Source organism: Vulpes vulpes, chromosome 12 (genome assembly GCF_048418805.1).
Source record: "Vulpes vulpes isolate BD-2025 chromosome 12, VulVul3, whole genome shotgun sequence".
NCBI lineage: Eukaryota > Metazoa > Chordata > Mammalia > Carnivora > Canidae > Vulpes > Vulpes vulpes.
In genome coordinates this window covers 83011797-83032347 of record NC_132791.1, presented here as the reverse complement: position 1 = coordinate 83032347, position 20551 = coordinate 83011797, and the positions used below count along the sequence as shown (strand labels likewise).

General features: G+C 36.1%; 1 long non-coding RNA gene across 2 annotated transcripts; it reads right to left on the bottom strand.

The window, feature by feature from the left end:
- Nucleotides 1-247: 247 nt before the first annotated feature.
- On the bottom strand, nt 248-19965 carry LOC112920510 (uncharacterized). Of its 2 annotated transcripts, XR_003235082.2 has the most exons (3): nt 18048-19965; nt 14820-14862; nt 248-5946 (listed from the first exon to the last, which is right to left on the bottom strand). It is a non-coding gene; the product is annotated as an uncharacterized lncRNA (long non-coding RNA). The 2 variants fall into 2 exon arrangements; XR_011995674.1 differs by having other exon boundaries at nt 14820-19965.
- Nucleotides 19966-20551: the final 586 nt, after the last annotated feature.

Sequence of the window (20551 nt, the reverse complement as noted above, 5' to 3'; positions counted from 1 at the left end):
CCAAGGGGCTGCTGAGTGTGTGTATGTGCGTATGCCTGCACACGTGTGTGTGTGCATGCTTGGTATGTAACTAAATGTAAATATGTTTCCCAACAAGTTGATTTCCTGCATTACAAGGAATGTACCCATCTCATGAGCACTGTGAGGTTGTGTGTGTTCCTGTATAAGAGGCTCTATCACCCACACCAGTGGACACACACTGTCAGGAGAAATCCGACTGAATCATAGCACAAGATCCATCATTTCAAGCATCCTTAAACTCTTTATGTTAGCAGGGTTAGATCATGCCCTTCGGAGTCTATTTCTCATCTCCCTAGATTGTCTACATCCCCAACACTCACCACTGTCCCTGGCCCACAGATATCTCAACATCTCCCAGGGTCTGTTGTTAACTCAATTCAAGGCTTATGTTCTCATAGGTTTCAGAAATAGTTCAACGGATGTTGAAAGCAAAGTGAATCCTCCCAGATCTTGCCTCCTTCCTCAGATGTCTCAGAATTTACTATGAGTGGTCCGCATTTTATCCTCCATGTTTTCGCTGAGGTCACAGTGTCAGTAAGCACTGAGCTTCTGACTTTGAAACATCTTGATGAATCCAGGATGAACTATAGCCCGATGCTGATGGCAGACCACCTGTCTTCCCTCCACAGTCAGACATGTTTACAGATGACAAAGGCCAACATCTAAGCAGGCAGCTTTTTTACAACAACAGCAGGACCACGGGAAGTTGGTCACTCTGTGTCCTCTTCGACCAGATGGCAAAAGTGTGGATTGCTCTTGGCAGCCACTGTCAGGTTTCATAGCATTTTACTCAGACTCCCCAGCTACATGAAGAATGTACCTACTCCTACCTATTCTCCAAATAAGAATCTCAACAAATCCCTTGTGAGATAGTTTTTTTCCCTGGTACCAACGTGCCACCATTCTGCTCACAAGACTGTTTTCACTCAGTATGGGTTCTTATCTATATGATTCTTCGGGAACAAGGACCCATTTTTCAATGTAGGATGACTGACTCAATCTCTTTCCAAGTAGCTTATGAAAAGAAAAGAAACCAAGAGGATATTGTTTTTGTAAGTTGGCCTTAGGGAAAACAAAACAAAACAAAAACTATTTTCTAAGATAAAGTTTCTCCTGGAACAAACTCAGTATGTAGCTATTGGGATAGTGTGCTCTGTGGCATGCTCTTAAAATAAAAATACAGATGAAACATTGGAACAGGAAACCTTCCTTCTCAGATGCTACTTAAGAACCTTGAACCCCAGAATTAAAATTTAAACATTTTAATGCCTTTTTACATCACTTCTGCCCCATTCCAGTCTTCAAAAACAGATGTTGCCCTAAGACAGAAAAATATACCATCTCACAACAAAATGTTTCATAATTTACTACGAGGGATATATTATTGTTCATTAGTTGATTAGATTTGGTAAAAGACTTCTTGTATGTATTTGGCTTTTGTGTTGACGTTCATTACCACCGAGTAGGAACTTTCCAATACCCTTTAAGTATCTTCCAAATATTTAATATAAGTTCAAATCAACTACAAATGTAAAGGTTGTTTATATGATCAAACAGCATACATGATGGAAAATAAAATTACTTACATCTTAGCCTACATAAAATACAGAGGAACTTCAGAAAACATAAAGAGCAATGTAATCACTTGCCCCTGATTTAGGAAACTATTATTTGCTCTCCCCACAGTCCATCTCCAACCCCCACATCCCTGACTCAAAATACCATTTAAAATAAAGCAAACCTCCTGGAAATGTGACACAGTGTGGAAAATTGTTTTGGATAACTTTTTTTTTCTAAGAGATTCTTCAAAGCGCGGGTCAGATTTGATCACCACTCCATTTCATTGTCTTAAAAATTATAAGTAATTTAAGAATTTCACGAGATCCTAAACCTACTCGGTTGCAATTTGATAGTTTTAATGAGAAAAATCATCGTGTTCGTGTACAAGTCAACCCATAGGAAACATTCATTATGGGAAAAAAAAAAAAACTAAGACAAGAAAAATCTATTTTTAGGAAACGTATGACCACTAAATTTTAAAATTAAGAAAAATAAAATATCCCTCCCGCTACCTGGAATTAGTGAACCATCTCTATACAAAGTGTCTCAAAAGTTTCCTTTATTTTCTAGAGTGGACATTCTTAGGACTTAATTAAATACAAGTCAGTCAAGGAATTGTGTGCCAACAGTAAGAGAAATGTGAAGAAATTAACCTTTCTGTTAGTAGAAAGTCCCACCTCCATGGAGGGAAAATAAAAGTGCTGGGGGGGAGGAAGAGGGAAGAAAGCCCCAGTGTGTTTAATAAGTGCCATTATTGCTGAGAAATCTAAAAGGGTGATAATATGAATCACAAGAGAAGTGCAATAGGGCAGCTATTTGAAATTTGTTTTTCACACATTTCGTGCAAAAATGACTCTTGTAAGAAAGGTCAATCTACCCACACGTTAATCTCCAATCAAGCAGCACTTTGAGAATCCAAATGTGATTGCAAATCTCTCACATGCCAAGATAAAGAGATTTTTCATTTCAACCTATTACTACCAGCATTTTACATTCATTATGGTCAGAGGTTGAAGTGCACACTGGGTATTTGGCTGGTGCTGAATTCCAGCACTCCCCTCATTATATGAGAATAGAATTAACATATGAACACATACACACACACACACACACACACACACAACTACGAGATAGGAGCGTAGAAGCATATGACTTACCCTCACCCAAGTAATGAGATTCAGACTGAGGTTTCCTCTTCAACCTTATTTCACCCCCCCTGAAATTAGGGCAGGGGCTCTCCTCAGCGTGCCCCAGCCTGCTGCATGTGCCGTAATAACAAGGCGCAGCAGGATGAGTGAAGAGCAACATGCAATTAGCAGAGGCTGTTCTTGTTTTTGTGAATTCAAGTCAGACCCTGAAACTTTCTTTATATCAACACCTGTGATCGGGCCTTAATTTCCTTTTTAAAAATAGTTCAAGAACTTTATTTTAAAATATCAAATACAGGGGTGCCCGGGTGGCTCAATCAGTTGAGCATCTGTCTTCGTTTCAGGTCATGGTCCCAGGGTCTTGGGATGGAGCCCAGCATCGGGCTCCCTGCTCTCGGGAAGCCTGCTCCTCCCTCTGCCCCCACCACCGCTCATGTGCATGTGCTCTCTCTCTTGCTCTCTCTGTTGAATAAATAAAATATTTTAAAAAATAAAATGTCAAACACAATACACAGACAAAAGTGCAGGAAACAAATGTACACCTAACATAACCCACACTCATGGCAAGACAGAACAGACTCCCAGGCTTGTCCCTTCTTGAGTATAAATACCTCTCTCTCTGAAGCTCTAACCAGTATTCCTGAAATGCATTATATTTACTTCCTTGACTTTCTTTGAGGTTATATTATATAATTTTATATGCCTAAGATACAAATTGCTCCTGTTTTTAATGATGTAATTCAATTCATATAGGATATATGCCATCATGTCTGCCTTATTTTGTTCAGTATCATACCTTTAAGATTGATCTACCTTCTTTTGTGTATTTGTAGTTCCTTTTCTATTTTTGCATACTATTCCAATGTATGGATATGTCATTAAAAACTTACTTGTTTATGAATGGGTATTTAGACTCATATATATTCAATGTAGCTTTGAAAAGTCCCCTATATCAGACATATTCCAGTACCCATTTGCAGGAATTTATGGGGGATGTATGCATGCGAGTGAAATTACTGAATCACAGGGTATATGTATGTTTAACTATTAGACAGAGGCAAAAATTTTCCAAAGTTTCCATCCCACCAGCAAAGCATAGAGTTCTTGTTGCTTTACCTTCCCAACAACACTTAGTTGCATTTTGTTTTTTGTTTTCTTGCTTGTCTGAAGGGTAGTCCTTACTTTTTTAAGTAGAATTTTGAGGAAGAAGCCTTCATTGGACTTTCTGAGACTCTTACAATTCTCAATCATTGACCCACTCCAAAGGTCATCAAAACATCCTGGATCTTGTCAGCATCCACTATGGGAAAGCCCCTTAATTTAGAACTTCTTCAGATGATATACTGTATTAGTTCTAAAAGAGCTATTGCATTTTATAAAATCTGGAGAAAAGTCCAGAGAAAAGTCTAGATCAAAGATCCAGTAGATCTGTAACTAAAATGAGAGTGGAACAGTTCTGGGCTATCTGTAAATCAAATAAATAAAGACCAGATTCTGTAGGAAAAAAAAAATCAGATCTTATTAATGCATCTGAGAAAGTTCATCACAAAAAAATAAATAAATAAATCTGGGAAAAGCAGTGTGGGAACATGGGAATTAAATAAAGAAAAAGCCTGCTCTTTCTTAATTTCTGTCTCCTCCTACACTCTCACACAACACACACACACACACACACACACACACACATTATTTCACTCACCACCTCCAGCACTAATTAGTGAGTGACTTCTTTCCCTTGAAATGCTGACAAGTTCCAGTTGAATACATTAAAAAGAGAAGATTGAAAATTATTTGCATATGAGTATTTTTCCAAGAACGTATTTCTCTCATGACTGAGTTCCATATATACAGAGCTCTACCCAAATTGGTCTCTTTCTTCACACGGCTCCTACTGAAGATCCCAAATATGCTTCCTAAATAGCTTTTTTTTTATTTTCCACTTAGAAAACTGACAAGAACAATAAATGTTCATGTGAAGTTGTAGAAACTTGATACAGTCAATGAGTACCTCTTAATCCTCGATGAAGAATTTGCTTTCCAAGTTTCCAAAATCAGAACTATGATTTTTCCTACCTAGATGTATTTAGACACCAGAATTCATCAAAGAGTCAATGTAGTCTGTATTTGGAAGATTACTTATTATTGTATATTTCATCATTCCGGCAAGATCCTACAATGTGTAGACCAGATCAATAGTTCACTGGGAGATACAATACTGATAACTGATTGCCCTTCTGAGATGAACTCATTTCCAAACACAAGCAAAAGATTTGAGGTGGTATTATCAGAAGGGATAGTGGTTCACTCACCACATTTATCACATTTTTCTAAGGGAGTTTTGAAAATTCAGATATCGTAAAAATTCTGATTTAAAGGTACGGAGGTATCATATTTTTTTTTATATTTTTTAAGGATTTTATTCATTTACTCATGAGAGAGAGAGAGAGAGAGAAGCAGAGACACAGGCAGAGGGAGAAGCAGGCTCCATGCAGGGAGCCCGATGTGGGACTCAATCCTGGGTCTCCAAAGTCAGGCCCTGGGCTGAAGGTGGTGCCAAACCGCTGAGCCACCTGGGCTGCCCTCATATTTATTTTTTTTTAATTACCCTGGTTCCTTTGAAACCTATTCAATGTTAAAAAATCAATGAAATAAGGTGGGAGAAGAAGCCTAGGAAAATCAAATGCCAAAGGACCAATCCCTTAACTTTGAGACTTTTTAACATTCGAGTTAGTAGATCAAATTTATGGTGACATAGGCTCATTATACTCCTCCCACTATCTTCCATCCCCTCTCAGCCACCATAATAAAGAAATATGACCATGAGTTTGTCAGTCTGAACTCTATTTCTATTCACAAGGCCTATATATCAGTTGAGTTCATTTCCCCCTTTTTCCACAATGTGCAAAGACCGCATTTCCAAGGGATCATTGTACTTTACCATGTTCTGGGTTATGATAACTTTCTTCTGCATACCCCCAATACATGCAGACATTTGCGCTTTTTTCAAATGTGAAAGAACTAAGGAGCCAAATAGGTCAAATGTTAGTTTCTTTTAAAGTCACAACAGGGATCCCTGGGTGGCGCAGCGGTTTGGCGCCTGCCTTTGGCCCAGGGCGTGATCCTGGAGATCCGGGATCGAATCCCACGTCGGGCTCCCGGTGCATGGAGCCTGCTTCTCCCTCTGCCTGTGTCTCTGCCTCTCTCTCACACTGTGTGCCTATCATAAATAAATAAAAATTAAAAAAAAATAAATAAATAAAGTCACAACAATGTTGATGTACCACTTTCTTTGAAGAAAATATGACTGTGTGTGCTCTTAAAAATGGGACAGTTTGCAAAAGAAACAAAGAATAACTGAGATTAAAAACCTGTGTATGGGCAGCCCTGGTGACCCAGTGGTTTAGCGCTGCTTGCAGCCCAGGGTGTGATCCTGGAAACCCAGAATCAAGTCCCACGCTGGATTCCCTGCATGGAGCCTGCTTCTCCCTCTGCCTGTGTCTCTGCCTCTCTCTCTCTCTCTCTCTCTCTCTCTCTCTCTCTCTGTGTGTCTCATGAATAAATAAATAAAATATTTTAAAAATAAATAAAAAATAAAATAAAAACCTGTGTATTTTATCAGTCTTGCAGATTTTCAAAATTTTACTAGGATAATATGTATATTTACCAAGGGAAGTAAACCCAATATCCAAGTTATACTTTATTCGAAACAACCAAAACTCCATGACTCCTCAGACATATACACTGGCCAAGCTGCAACCAAGACCAAAAGCAATGCATCTGGCCACTCCTATCAACCCCAGCCAACCCTCTCTAAGAGAAACTGATGTTTCCAATGTCAAAATTATAGTAACAAGAAAAAATAAGCCACTAAACTCAAGCTATAAGATAATTCATTATTATTTTGCATTTTACCTTTTAAAATAATAAATAATAGTATTTTGTCTTCTGGACCAAATCTCATAGTTTCTTTTAAACTAATACAAGCTACAAATATCATCAATCTAAAAGACTACAAAGAACAAAGCCCTAAATGATTCCCATATAGCCAAACTAGAATTTTATGATGGGTTCTATAAAGATAATAATTAATCTTCTGAGTTCTAAATGGCAGACACTAGTCAGAATAAGAGAAAACAAGGACCGCAATGATAACAGAGCATTAAGAGGCAATATGCTTTTCTTGAATAATAACAAAATGTTGTTTTCTTCTCGCTAAAAACAACAAAACTATTAGCTAAAGCATTATCTGAATGGCCTATTAAAGCCAAGGAATAAAAACTATTAGATTATCTTCAATGATTAAAAATCACCACCCATTATAAACATATCTAGTCATCTGAAATTGCTTAAAATGAAAATCAGAAATACACCCCATTTTACTAGGATGAAGGCAGAGTTCTTCTTCTTCACTATGAAAGTACTTTCTCTTTCACAAGCAATCGTTTCCCCCCACAAATAAAGAAATAAACTCATTCATAATACTTAGAGGCCAGTGCAATGATAACCAGTCTTCATTGTAAACAGTGTCAATTTTAAAGAAACAAGATGTTCAAGTTTACCAGGTAAAGTCATTCTCATCCCCTTTCTGTGTTCTATACACTAAATATACCAAAGTGAAGACACTTTAAGTGAAATATGGTCAAGAAACACTCAAGATAAAAATTTGATTCTCAGAATTAAAATATGGACTTTGTTTCCCCGGCCAGATAATAGTGCAGGGGGCATTGCTCTCCTTGTGGTCAGCAAATGGGATAAAGTTTAGTATAGCTTTTCCCCCCAGCTACATGTGAGATTCTAAAGAGCCCTCTCTATAACACTTGAAAACAAAGTATTCCCTTATAGCCCTAAATGGAAGCAACAGCTATATGTTGAGAAAATAGAATGCTGAAGTTATTTTTTTAAAACGTTTTTGTTATCATAAATGTGACTATATAAACCAGGAGCTAAGAGCTAGTGAATTTCTCTGAACCATATAAGATAAATTCAAGTCTTAGTATTGGCTTTTCACTTTGTGACTTTTTCTTTTTTTAAAAAAAAGTGTATCATAAAACTATATAGCATGAAAAAAATCATTTCAGATGCAGAAGTATAATATATGCTTCACATTATTTTATTTTTAAGATTTTTTATCTTTAGGTAATCTCTACACCTAACATGGGGCTCAAACTTAGAATTCTAAGATCAAGAGTTGTATGTTCCATTGATTGAGCTAACCAGGCACCCCAGAAGTATAATATATGTTTTAAATATTTAAATACGTAATTGAACTTACAAAAAAAAATAAATAACCCATAGGTATTGCCAAAGGCTGAAAACATCTAGAATCTTGAATCTGTAGTTAACTAAGCACTGAAATTAGCCATAACCTTAGGACCATCTACCAAATCATGATGTCATGTAGCTCTACTCCTTCATGGAAAGTAAGAGACCAAGCTACAGTTATCCCAAAATAGAATCTAAATCAGATTCTCCTGTGAACAGATAGCCAAGAGTAAACTAGAAGACCACAACAAAAACAAACAAACAAAAAAACAACCCACAAAGGAAGACGGTGTGGAACTTTGCTTATCAGTTTCTGGACTTGGGATAAAGAGGGCCAAGTCTCCATTAAGATTTCATAATCATAAACCAGACTTCATGTGGTATTTGGGCTAGAATTCATACTATTTGCATAAGTCTAAAAACCTCAAGTTGAAAATTATTTTTAAGTCATGCTTAATTGGTAGGGATTCCAAGAGGTCAGCATAAACAAAGGTAAATTCTCAGAGGAACCATTTTCAGCCTAGGCCTCTTAGAACACCCATGCTCAAGTTAAATTCCCACGATTAAAAAGAAAATACACATTGTATGAGCCATGAACTAGCCCTCAGAGAAAGAGAAATAACAAATAACAATTCAGGCCTACAAACACTACAGATATTGCAGATATAGAATATAATGTAAATAAATTATTTTTAACATGTTTCAATAATAAGAAGCTATTGGGATTCTTTCACAAGAACATGAGACTATCAAAGTGAGACATATTTGAAAAATAAACCACTTAAAGGAATGAAATATATAGTAACCAAAATTAAAAACTTAATAAACAAGTTAAACAACTGAAAAGAGGGCAGCCCAGGGGGCTTAGCGGTTTAGCGCCTGCCTTCTGCCCAGGACGTGATCCTGGAGACCCAGGATCGAGTCCCATGTCGGGCTCCCTGCATGGAACCTGCTTCTCCCTCTGCCTGTGTCTCTGCCTCTTTCTCTCTCTCTCTCCCTCTCTCTGTCTCTCATGAATAAATAAAAAATAACATCTTTAAAAAAATTTTAAAGAAACAACTGAAAAGAGAAAGCTAAAGACAAAATCAATGCACTGTGAGATAAATCTGGAGAAATTATGCAGAATAAAGTCCTAAAGGTAAAGAGAGAGAAAATAGAAGAGGTTAAAGGAATGGGTAATAAAAAGATAATCTAATATTTATTGATTGACATACTAAAAAGAAATAGCAGAAGAATGTGGGTGAGACAATATTTAAAGAAATATTGTATAAAGTTTGTTTCAGAATTTTAAACAAATGTAAATTCTCAGATTCCCAGTATATCCAAAGCAGAATAAATAAAAAGAAATCCATTCTGGACATATTGCAAAAGACTAAATATCTTAAAACAAACCGAGGGTTAAAGGTGAATTAACAAAAATAAGAATCAGACAGGTGGCTGACTTTTCAATAGCAATAATAGGGCATCTGGGTGGCTCAGTGGTTGAGCATCTGCCTTTGGTTCAGGTCATGATCCTGGGGTGCTGGGATCAAGTCCTCCATCGGGCTCTCTGCAAGGAGCCTGCTTTTCCCTCTGCCTATGTCTCTGCCTCTCTCTGCGTGTCTCTCATGAATGAATGGGTAAAATCTTTTTAAAAATTGTAATAACAAAGTCAGAAAATAACAAAATGATATCCACACATAAGGGAAAATAAATGCCAAGACAGAATTCTATATTCTCTAAAATTATAATTTAAAAGCATGAATAGAACAAACGCATCAAACAAACTCTGAGTATGTACTATTAACAGAGCTTTACTAAAGACATACCAATAAGATTTAACTTAGGAAAGATAAAACTGAATTAAAAAGAAAGTATGAAAGACAGAAAAGAATGGTCAGAAATCCAAGATGAGAAATGTAAGTATAAACCTGGGTTAACCTAAAGAAAAAAGAAAAGACATTACATACATAAAACTGTAGTATCTATTTTGTGGTATTTGGGGGGAAAGCCACTGGAAAATAATAGCAAATAAGATAGTAAAAAAGTAATGAGACTTCACGTATTCTAAAATCACTACATTGTTGAGTGAGAGAGTGATTAAGATTCTTAAGTTAGAAGAAATGGATAATTTCCTAGAAACATGTAATCTACCAAAACTGAAGCAGGAAGAAATAGAAAATTTGAACAGACTGATTACCAGCAATGAAATTGAATCAGTAATCAAAAACTACCAACAAACAAAAGTCCAGGACCAGATGGCTTCACAGGTGAACTTTACCAAACAAAGAAGACTTAAGACCTATTCTTCTCAAACTGTTCCAAAAAATAGAGGAGGAAGGAAACCTTCCAAGTTCATTCTATGAAGCCAGCTTTACCCTGATACCAAAACCAGATAAAGAGACCAAAAGAGAGAGAGAGAGCGAGAGCGAGAGAGAGAGAGAGAGAACTACGCCAATATCGCTGATGAGCATAGAAACAAAAATCCTCAACAAAATATTCCAAACAGAATCTAATAATACATTTTTTAAAAATCATTCAACACAATCAAGTCAGATTTATTCCTGGAAAGGAAGGGTGGTTCAATATTCTCAAATCAGTCAACAAGAGAAAAGATAAAAATCATATGTTCATTTCAATAGATACAGAAAAAGCATTCTACAAAGTTCAACACCCATTCCTGATAAACCCTCAACAAAACAGGTTTAAAGCGAACATACCTCAACATAGTAAAGGTCACATATGAAAAACTCATAGCAAACATCACACTCAATGGGGAAAAACTGAGAGCTTTTTACCTAAGATCAGGAACAAGACAAGGATGCCCACTCTTACCATTTTTATTCAACATAGTACCAGCAGTGCTAGCCATGGCATTCAGATAACAAAAAGAAATAAAAGGATTCCAAACTGATAAGAAAGAAGTAAAACTTACACTACTTACAGGTGACATGATACTATATATAGAAAACACAAAAACAGAAACAGAAAACTACTAGAACTACTAAATGAATTCAGTAAAGTTGCAGGATTCAATATCAATGTACAGAAATCTATTGCATTTCTATACACTAATGATGAAGCATCAGAAAGAGAATTTACAATTTACAATTGCACCAAAAATAATAAAATATCTAGTAATAAATTCAACCAAAGAGGCGAGAGACTTGTAATCTGTAAATAAAACACTGATCAAAGAAATTAAAGATGACACAAAGAAATGGAAAGACATACCATGTTCATAAATTAGAAGAACAATTATTGTTAAAATGTCTATACTACCCAAAGCACTCTATGCATTTAATGTGATCTTTATCAAAATATCAATAGCAGTTTTCACAGAACTAGAGCAAACAATCCTAAATTTATATGGAACCACAAAAAGACCCCAAATAGCTAAAGCAATCCTGAAAAAGAAAAACAAAGCTGGAGGCATCACAATTCCAGACTTCAAGTTACATTACAGAGTTGTAGTGATTAGAAAAGTATGGTACTGGCACAAAAATAGACATGTAGATCAATAGAGCAGAAGTGAAAACTCAGAAATGAACCCACAATTAAATGGTTAATTAATCTGAAACAAAGAAGGAAAGAATATACAATGGGAAAAAGTCTCTTCAACAAATAGTGCTGGGAAAACTGGACAGCAACATGCAAAAGAATGAAAGTGGACCACTTTTTTACACCATCCACAAAAATAAATTCAAAATGGATGAAACATTTAAATGTGAGACCTAAAGCTATAAAAATCCTTGAAAAATGCACAGGCTAGTAATTTCTCTGACATCAGTCATTGCAACATTCTTATAGATATGTCTCCTGATGCAAGGAAAATAAATTATATGGATAACATCAAAAAACTTCTGTACAGGAAAGGAAACAGTCAACAACACTAAAGGGCAACCTACTGAATAGAAGAAGATATTTGCAAATGACATATCTGATAAAGGGTTAGTATCCAAAATATATAAAGAACTGATATAACTCAACACCCCAAAACCAAATAATTCAATTAAAAATGGACAGAAGACATGAACAGACATTTTTGCAAAGAAGAGATACACATGGCCAACAGGCACATGAAAGACGCTGAACATCACTCATTATCAGGGAAATGCAAATCAAAACCACAATGACATATCACCTCCCACCTGTAATAATGGCTAAAATCAAAACTAAAAGAAACAACAAGTGTTGGAGAGGATGTAGAGAAAGGGGGACCCTCTTGCACTATTGGTGGAAATGCAAACTAATGCAGCCACTGTGGAAAACAATGTGGAGTTTTCTCAAAAAGTTAAAAACGTAACTACCCTACTATCCAGTAATCACACTACAGGGTATTTACCCCCAAATTATAAAAATACTAATTCAAAGGGATACATGCATCCCTGTGTTTATTGCAGCATTATTTACAATAGCCAAATTATGGAAGTAGCTCAGGAGGTCATGGATAGAAGAATGGATAAAGAAGATGTAGTAAATATACTCGATGGAATATTGCTCAGCCATACAAAAGAGTGAACAATCTTGCCATATTTTAGACAGTAAATATATGCTCTAAGTAACTCAGGAATATTGGTAAAATGAAATGTAGAAAGAAAATTAATGCACTAACTGTCTATATCAAAATGAAGGAAAGACTAAAAAATACTGGGCTTAGCAGATAACTTAAGTTTTAAAAAATAGAATGGGAAGTATATGGGATGAAAAATACAAATAAGTCAGCAATTAATAAAATAAGGGGAAAAAACAAACAGTAGATGATCACAGACGTAAGTTGAGCTTTCAGAGAAGACCAATTAAATTGACAAAGCTCAGGAAGGCCTGATTAATAAAAGAGAGCAGACAAATAAACAGTATACGAATAGAAAGGTGTATAACTACTGGTGTTGCAAACATCAAAAAAAAAGTTAAAAAAATATTATTAACTTTCTGCTACCAAATATGTTGAAATCGATTCTTATGGGGGAAAGATATATATATTTATATACCTTGCCAAATGGACTCAAGAAGAAATAGACCACATGAATAGTTTTAAAACCATTAAATAAATTTAATCAGCAGTTTAAAACATTCCCACAAAGGAAACACCAGGCCCAGACAAGTACTATTCATTATTCACAGACAGATAATTCCAGTCTTACACATAATATTTCAGAAAATATAAAAGGAAGGAGCATTCCTCAACTCATTTTATGTGGCAAGGATAACTTTGATACAAAACCAGGAAAGGAAAGTATAAAAAAAGGAAAGTTAGTTACCAGCCAATTTCACTCATGAATACAGATACACAATATCCCTTAACAAAATATTAACAAAACAAATCCAGCACTTTAAAAAATACCAATTTTACATCAAAAGCATAGTCAAGAAAGTAAATATAGCCAAACTGGACAACATCAAAGTAAAAACTTCTTTATCAAAGAAAACAATCAACAGAGTAAAAAAGGTACCCTACAAAATGAAAAAAAAAATTTGCAGATCATATATCTGATAAGAAGTGAATGTCCAGATTATATAAAGAATTCCTCCAACTAAACAACAATAAAAATAAAACAAATAACTTGATTTAAAAATGTGGGAAAACCTCAAATAAATGATACATAAATGTCCAAAAGCATATGAAAAGATGCTTAACGTCACTAATCATTAGAGACATAGAAGTCAAAAACAAGATATTATCTCATACACCTTAGAATTGCAACTATCGATAAACCAGAAAATAACAAATGTTGGCAAGGATGGAGATAAAAAGGAACCCTTATGAACTGTTGGCAGAAATGTAAAATGGTACAGCTGCTATGGAAAACAGTATAGTTGTTCCTCAAAAATTAAAAATAGAATTACCATATGATCCAGCAATTCTACTTCTGGTTATATATCCAAAAGATTTGAAAGCAGGATCTCAAGAGATGTGTGCACAACCATATTCACAGCAGTACTATTCACAATGGCCAAGAGGTGGATGCAGTCCAAGGATAGATGAATGCATAAACAAAATGTGATTTATGCATACAATGGAATATTATTCCATCTTTAAAAGGAAGGAAATTTTGACACATGCTACAACATGGGTGAACCTTAACGACATTATGCTGAGTGAAATAAACTAGTCACAAAAGACAAGCACTGTGGTTCCATCTCTTTGGGGTATCTAAAGTAGACAAATTCGTGGAAACAGAAAGTAAAATGGTAGTCGCCAACTGCTTGGAGATGGGGAACATGGGGACTTGTTTGATGGGAACAGAACTTCAGTTTTGTAAGATGAAAAAGTTCTGGAGATCTGTTTCACAATAATGTGGAACATACTTTTCACTACTGAATTGTACATTTAAAAATGGTTAAGAAAGCAAATTTTATAGGTTTTTGAACACAATTTAAAATGTCTAAATGCCAATATAATTTAACCCAGGAATATATAGTTGGTTCAATTTTAGAAATTCTATTAATATAATTTGCCACATTAACAAATTAAAGGAAATGGTATTATCTCAAAAGATGAAAAAGTTGATAAAATCAAAACTCATTTTTTTAAAAGATTTTATTTATTTATTCATGAGAGAGAAGCAGAGACAAAGCAGAGGGAGAAGCAAGCTCCCCGTGAGGAGCCTGATGTGGCACTCGATCCCAGGAGCCCAGTATCATGACCTGAGCCAAAGGTAGACACTCAACCACTGAGCCACCCAGGTGTCCCAAAATTCATTCGTCATTCACTCTGCAAAAAGGCCTAATGATCCTCTTTTCAAAGGCTATCTCCTACACATGCACACACTTGAAGCTTACAACTAACATATTTAGTGATGATATTCAAAATGATTCCTGTTGTAATCACAGATAAGGCATATTTACCTGTTGTCAGTACTTCTCTATGATGCCATTCCCGAGCTCCTCACTGGTGCAATAAAAATGGTGGGATGGAGTATGGGAGGCACGGGAAGGATAGGGGAGAGGAAGGAAAGAATGAAGGGTGAAAGAAAGGGAGAGATAGATGCACACAGGGAGTGAAGAAGAAAAGCAAAAGGAAAGAAAGAGAAAGAAGAAAGAAAAAAAGAAAGAAAGAGAAAGAAGAAAGAAAGAAAGATGTTATAGCTATAAGGAAAGGAGGGAAAAACTATTATTTTCTCATAACAATGATTTTTGTATGGCATGTAAATAACCAAAATGAGTCTACAAATAAATTAACAACTTTAGTAAGGCAGTTCTGCAAAGTAGCTAGATGTAGTTGTTACATAAAAGTCAACTGCATTTCTGTACAATAGCAACAATTAGAGCCTTTTGTTATTTCAAATATACTATTTTTAAAAGATTTGATTGATTTTAGAGATAGAGAGTGCACGCACACACAAGAGGCAGGGGGAGGGACTCTTTCACAGAGTAAAAGTGTTTAATTGTAATGAGATGGGAGAAGGAGAGAGAATCCCAAGCAGGCTCCCCACTGAGAGCAGAACCCAACTTGGGGCTTAATCTCACAACCTTGGGATCCTGACCTGAACCAAAATCAAGAACCAGAAAGATGTTCAACCTACTGAGCCACCCAAGTGCCCCTCAAATATGCCACTTTTAATAGCATTGAACATTAAGTATCCAGAACAAAAGTCATGTGAGACCTTTTAGAAAAAAGTATCAACTCTCATCTACAGACATTAAGGAAGGCACAGATACATGGAGATTTCTCATATTCACAGATTAGAAAATTCAATAGTGTAACACTGTGAGCATGTCAATTTTCCTGAAGCTGAGCTATAGAGTCAAGGAAAATTTCAAACAAAATTCAGAAGAAACTTTATATAGAAAATAACACATGAATTCTAATGTGTACTTGAAAGAGCAAAAGACCAAACAAGGTCAAGTCTTTTCCTGAAGAAAAGTCTAGTGAGAATTCATCCTTTGTCTGATGTGAAGACTAAAAAGCCATTTTTAATTAAAATAGTGTAGACTGAGGGCATATATAGTCAAATAAACTAACAGAATACAAGTGGGAGTCATGAAAGAGATCCAGGTGAACATGCAGGCTGAAAATATAAAAGTGACGTCACACCAATAGAAAAACAGGCACTATTTAATAAACTGTGCTGGGATAGCCCCTGTAGGGAAAAAAATGGAACTGGATCTCTTCTTCACACCTTATAAAAAAACGATTTCAGGTTGATAGAGGGCTTAATACTTTTATAAAAAGAACGTGATGATGTCTTTTTGATAAAAAGGATTTCTTCAACAAAACAAAAAGTAAAACATAAAGAAAATGATCAGTAAGTTATTTAAACCTAAGAAATTGTTTATCAAAAGATACCTAAAAAAAGAGAATGAAAAATCTCGGCTACAAAGTAAGAATAAGCATTTGCAATGCATATAATCATCACAGGATTAGTATGAGAAAGTTCCTAATAACTTAGAGAATAGAAGGGTAGGAAATTATATGGGAAATAAAACAAAACATGAATGGACAACAAACATGGAAAAGGATCAGCCCCATTAATAATTAAGGAGAAAAAAATTGAAAACCAAAATAAGGTGAAATTTCACGTCCTGAAGGTTGATAAAATTTATAATTTTGATAGTGCAGTGCATTAGGAAAGATACAGAGCAACAGGAACTCTTATACACTGTGGTAGGAGTATGTACTATTTGGAAAACAGTTTTGCTTGCGAAATTGAAGAGCTACACATCCCTCAATTAACAATTCTATTGTGCAAATACATGGTACCAGTTTAGGGATTACTAATTTGTTAATAAAAAATACAGGTTAGACAGATAATGCATCACAAAAGGAAGATATCCTAGAGAGAATACGGCATCTTTGCACCAGGAAACAAGCATAATAATGATTATTGCAGCATTATTTATAATAGCAAAAATAAATGAAAACAACCAAGATGTCTGCCATCAGGAAAACTGGTAAATAAAACAGACATACAATGAAATAAATGCATTCAAGTCTTACCATTCTTATCTAATGGAGTACCCCTGTTCCAGAGGCTTCTGCTGTGGTCAATTCTCTCTTTCCTTCTGGAGATTAAAATCTGCTATTTCTGGAGCCACCTGGGTGGCTCAGTGGTTGAGCATCTGCCTTTGGCTCAGGTCATGATCCCAGGGCCCTGAGATCAAGTCCCACATCAGGCTCCCAGCAGGGAACCTGCTTCTCCCTCTCCCTATGTCTCTACTTTTCTCTGTGTGTCTCTCATGAATAAATAAATAAAATATTTTTTAAAAATCTGTTTTTTCTGGATATCTGCCCTCTATACTATATTTATATATAATTGGCCCATTGGATTTAAACCATGGTTTTATTTCAAAACAAGAAAATATTCTAGAGCCCTATTTATACTATCATTTCTCACTTTGTCTCATCTGATTTCCCACTTCCATTTCATTGCCACACAATACAGACACACACACACCTTATTTGTCACACTCTGCATTTGACCTCCCCAAAATTCAAGTCTCTTAGATACCTTAGAAATACCCACTGCCTCTCTGTGATGACATCTTAAACATTTTAAAATCCTAACTCTACATTTAAGACCAAGAAAACAATTTTTCAACACCTGAACCAAGCAAGAGCACAGGATGATTAAGATACAAATTTTATATGCCAGTTTATTTTATTTCTAATTATATTCTTAGTAAATGATGTTAATATTTAATAGGAATGACTTTGCCACTCAGTGCTTTGCCCAGTAAAAACCAGAGCCCTTAGCATTTTATTGGCACTAAAGCAGTCAGCTGTAACACAGGATAACGACAAGGGTAAAGAAATTCTGCTCCGACCCTAAATGAAATGTCTCCTCAATGACTTGAATGCTTAGGTCGAAATAGCAGTTGCTCAAAGAAATTGGCTCCTTTACAATGAAAAACAATCAACATGGCATTTTCTCCAAATCCAAGGAGACTGTAACATATGTAGAGGAGGTGACAATAATTTTAAAAGGTGTCGACAATATTGTTTAAACCAGTGCTCGCCCTCTTGTTATGTGGTTTAAGTAAACCCAAGCAGACCCTATACATGTAATCCAGAAAGAACCACCAGGATCATCCATCCCTCATGACTGTCATTGAAAGAAAGTGAACATTACTTACTCAACAAAGCATACTCAACATCGTCATCCTCCATCCTGAACACACAACGTCGCAGAACTAGTTACCGGTGAAGCTCTCCAGTCTCCTAGAACAGTTTTCCTCAGCATGTTAAGATGCCTCTTCAACCAAAGATTAATTTTAGGTGTTTATTTCACAAAATTATTTACATATGATTTCTTGGGCTACATATTTCCTTAATGCATATAAAAATATAATTTGAGAAAAATCCCTCCTGGATTTAAGTTTACTATTTGTCTTACAATTACCATAGCATGTGTCCATAGTCAACTGGCTGATACAATTATGATTTTACACAGAAGGTATATTTTCATCCATATATTTTAGTAGCATGCAAACAGAACCTAACTTAATGTCATGTCACTTAATGAGACAGGATCATCATCACCATCGAAAGATTTTGCTTTTCTGTGTCTTTTTCCATGTGATTCTATACCAGCTATTATGGAAAGTCAGAATTAAAAAGTCTCTCTCTCATAGGATATGCAATTTAAAGTAAAACGAGAAAATGTACATATTAAAGACGCTAAGATGAAATACAGACACCACACAGAAGCCTATAAGTATGTTTAATTACATTAAGTGGCTAGATGAATAAGGGAGTTTTAGTATTTTTTTTTCTTAATGGTTAAGGTTTCATAAAAATCTCTACCTTTCTGTCTTGAAGCAACCGAGTTTGAAGAGAGATCTTAACAAAGGAGAAAGAGCCTGTGGAGGATTTCAGGGAAAGAGAAGAACCAAAATGTAGGCTAACAAAAGAAGCACAAACGCTAAGATGGCCAAGGGGCAAGTTCAGTGCAGGGGACCTTGAGTGTCTCAATATCAGAAAATAAATATATTTCATTAATATACCAACCATCTCTTGAGAACCCCTTCATCCAGCTAGCAGGCCTGAATAGTATTTTTCTAATGCTCATTTTTCCTTGGAAAGACATTACTTACTTTGAGTTCCTAAATAAGTCCAGCCAACAATCTTTAAAAACTTATATTAGAGAAATATTTAAATTTAATAATAGTTCTTCAATCTTAATTCCTAGTGTGGATAGTTCATCAGTTGCTGATGAACCGTTTTTCTCTAAGCTATTCTTGTAAAAAAGGAAACTCTTTTATTATATTGAGTTCTCTCAAAAGTATACACTTCTATGATTCTCTTAGGCTGGTGCTTCTCCAAGTCTGGTCCTGGAAAGAGGGCATCACAGCATCACCTGGCAGTTTGTGAGAAATGGAAATTCTCAGGCTTCACATTAGACCTGCCGGATCAGAGACTCTGGAGGGGAAGCTCCACCATCTATATTTTTAACAAGACTTTCAGGCAATTCCAGGATCACACTTAGGTTGCAAACCGCTGCTTTGTACCTGTCAGATAATAGCACATACATGCTTGCCTGGGTCCCACTGTTAGGGCAGGTATTTCAGTTCCCCTGTAGAAATACTGTAGGGAAAAAAAAAAAAGATTTTTTTTTTAGCTTAATCTTAACATTTAAAATGGCACATTTTTGTCAGTCAAGAAATGCTCCTTGAATGGCATAATATTGTTAAATACCAGGCACTCATGAACTCCCAGAGTTATAGGCATTGTAGATTGTACTGTCACAAAACATGTGCCAATCCATCGTCCATGAATCCGATAGATTCAATGAGCTCTCAGGGGTCTCCATTCTCTCATGGGTCTCAAGTGAGCAGGACCCTAACAGGCTGAGACCTCACAGCATCTTATGTGAGAACTCTCCCTTCTGTGTGTGACAGGTGGAGGATGGCCCCAGGAGGAAGGTCTGGAGAAGTCTCCGGGAACATCTAAGGGTAAAAAAGACAAAGAAAGAAAGAGAAAGAAAGAAAGAAAGAAAGAAAGAAAGAAAGAAAGAAAGAAAGAAAGAAAAAAGAAAAAAGAGAGAGAGAGAGGAGGGAGGGAGGGAGGGAGGGAGGAAGGAAGGAAGGAAGGAAGGAAGGAAGGAAGGAAGAGAGAGAGAGGGAGAGAGAGAGAGGGAGAGAGAAAGAAAGAAAGACCTGAGATTTCCTTCTTGCTCATCAGCAGGCCTTCCCTCCTGGTAGATCTGGGTCACCTCTAATGGGCCCAGGCTCATCCTCACTGTCAATGTCTGGAAATTAATGGATTTATAGTGAGAGAATGTCATCCCCCTAAATCTTAGTCTGGTACCCAGACTAATCAATGGTGTTTAACACCCAGAACTCCTTATTGAAATACCAAAGAGTAGGGATCCCTGGGTGGCGCAGCGGTTTGGCGCCTGCCTTTGGCCCGGGGCGCGATCCTGGAGACCGGGGATCGAATCCCATGTCGGGCTCCCGGTGCATGGAGCCTGCTTCTCCCTCTGCCTATGTCTCTGCTTCTCTCCCTCTCTCACTGTGTGCCTATCATAAATAAATAAAATTTTAAAAAAAAATGAAATACCAAAAAGTAAATAAATACAAAAGAAAAAAGAAAAAAAGGAAAGTAAAACAAGAGGTCTAGGCCGAGTCCAAAAAAGAAA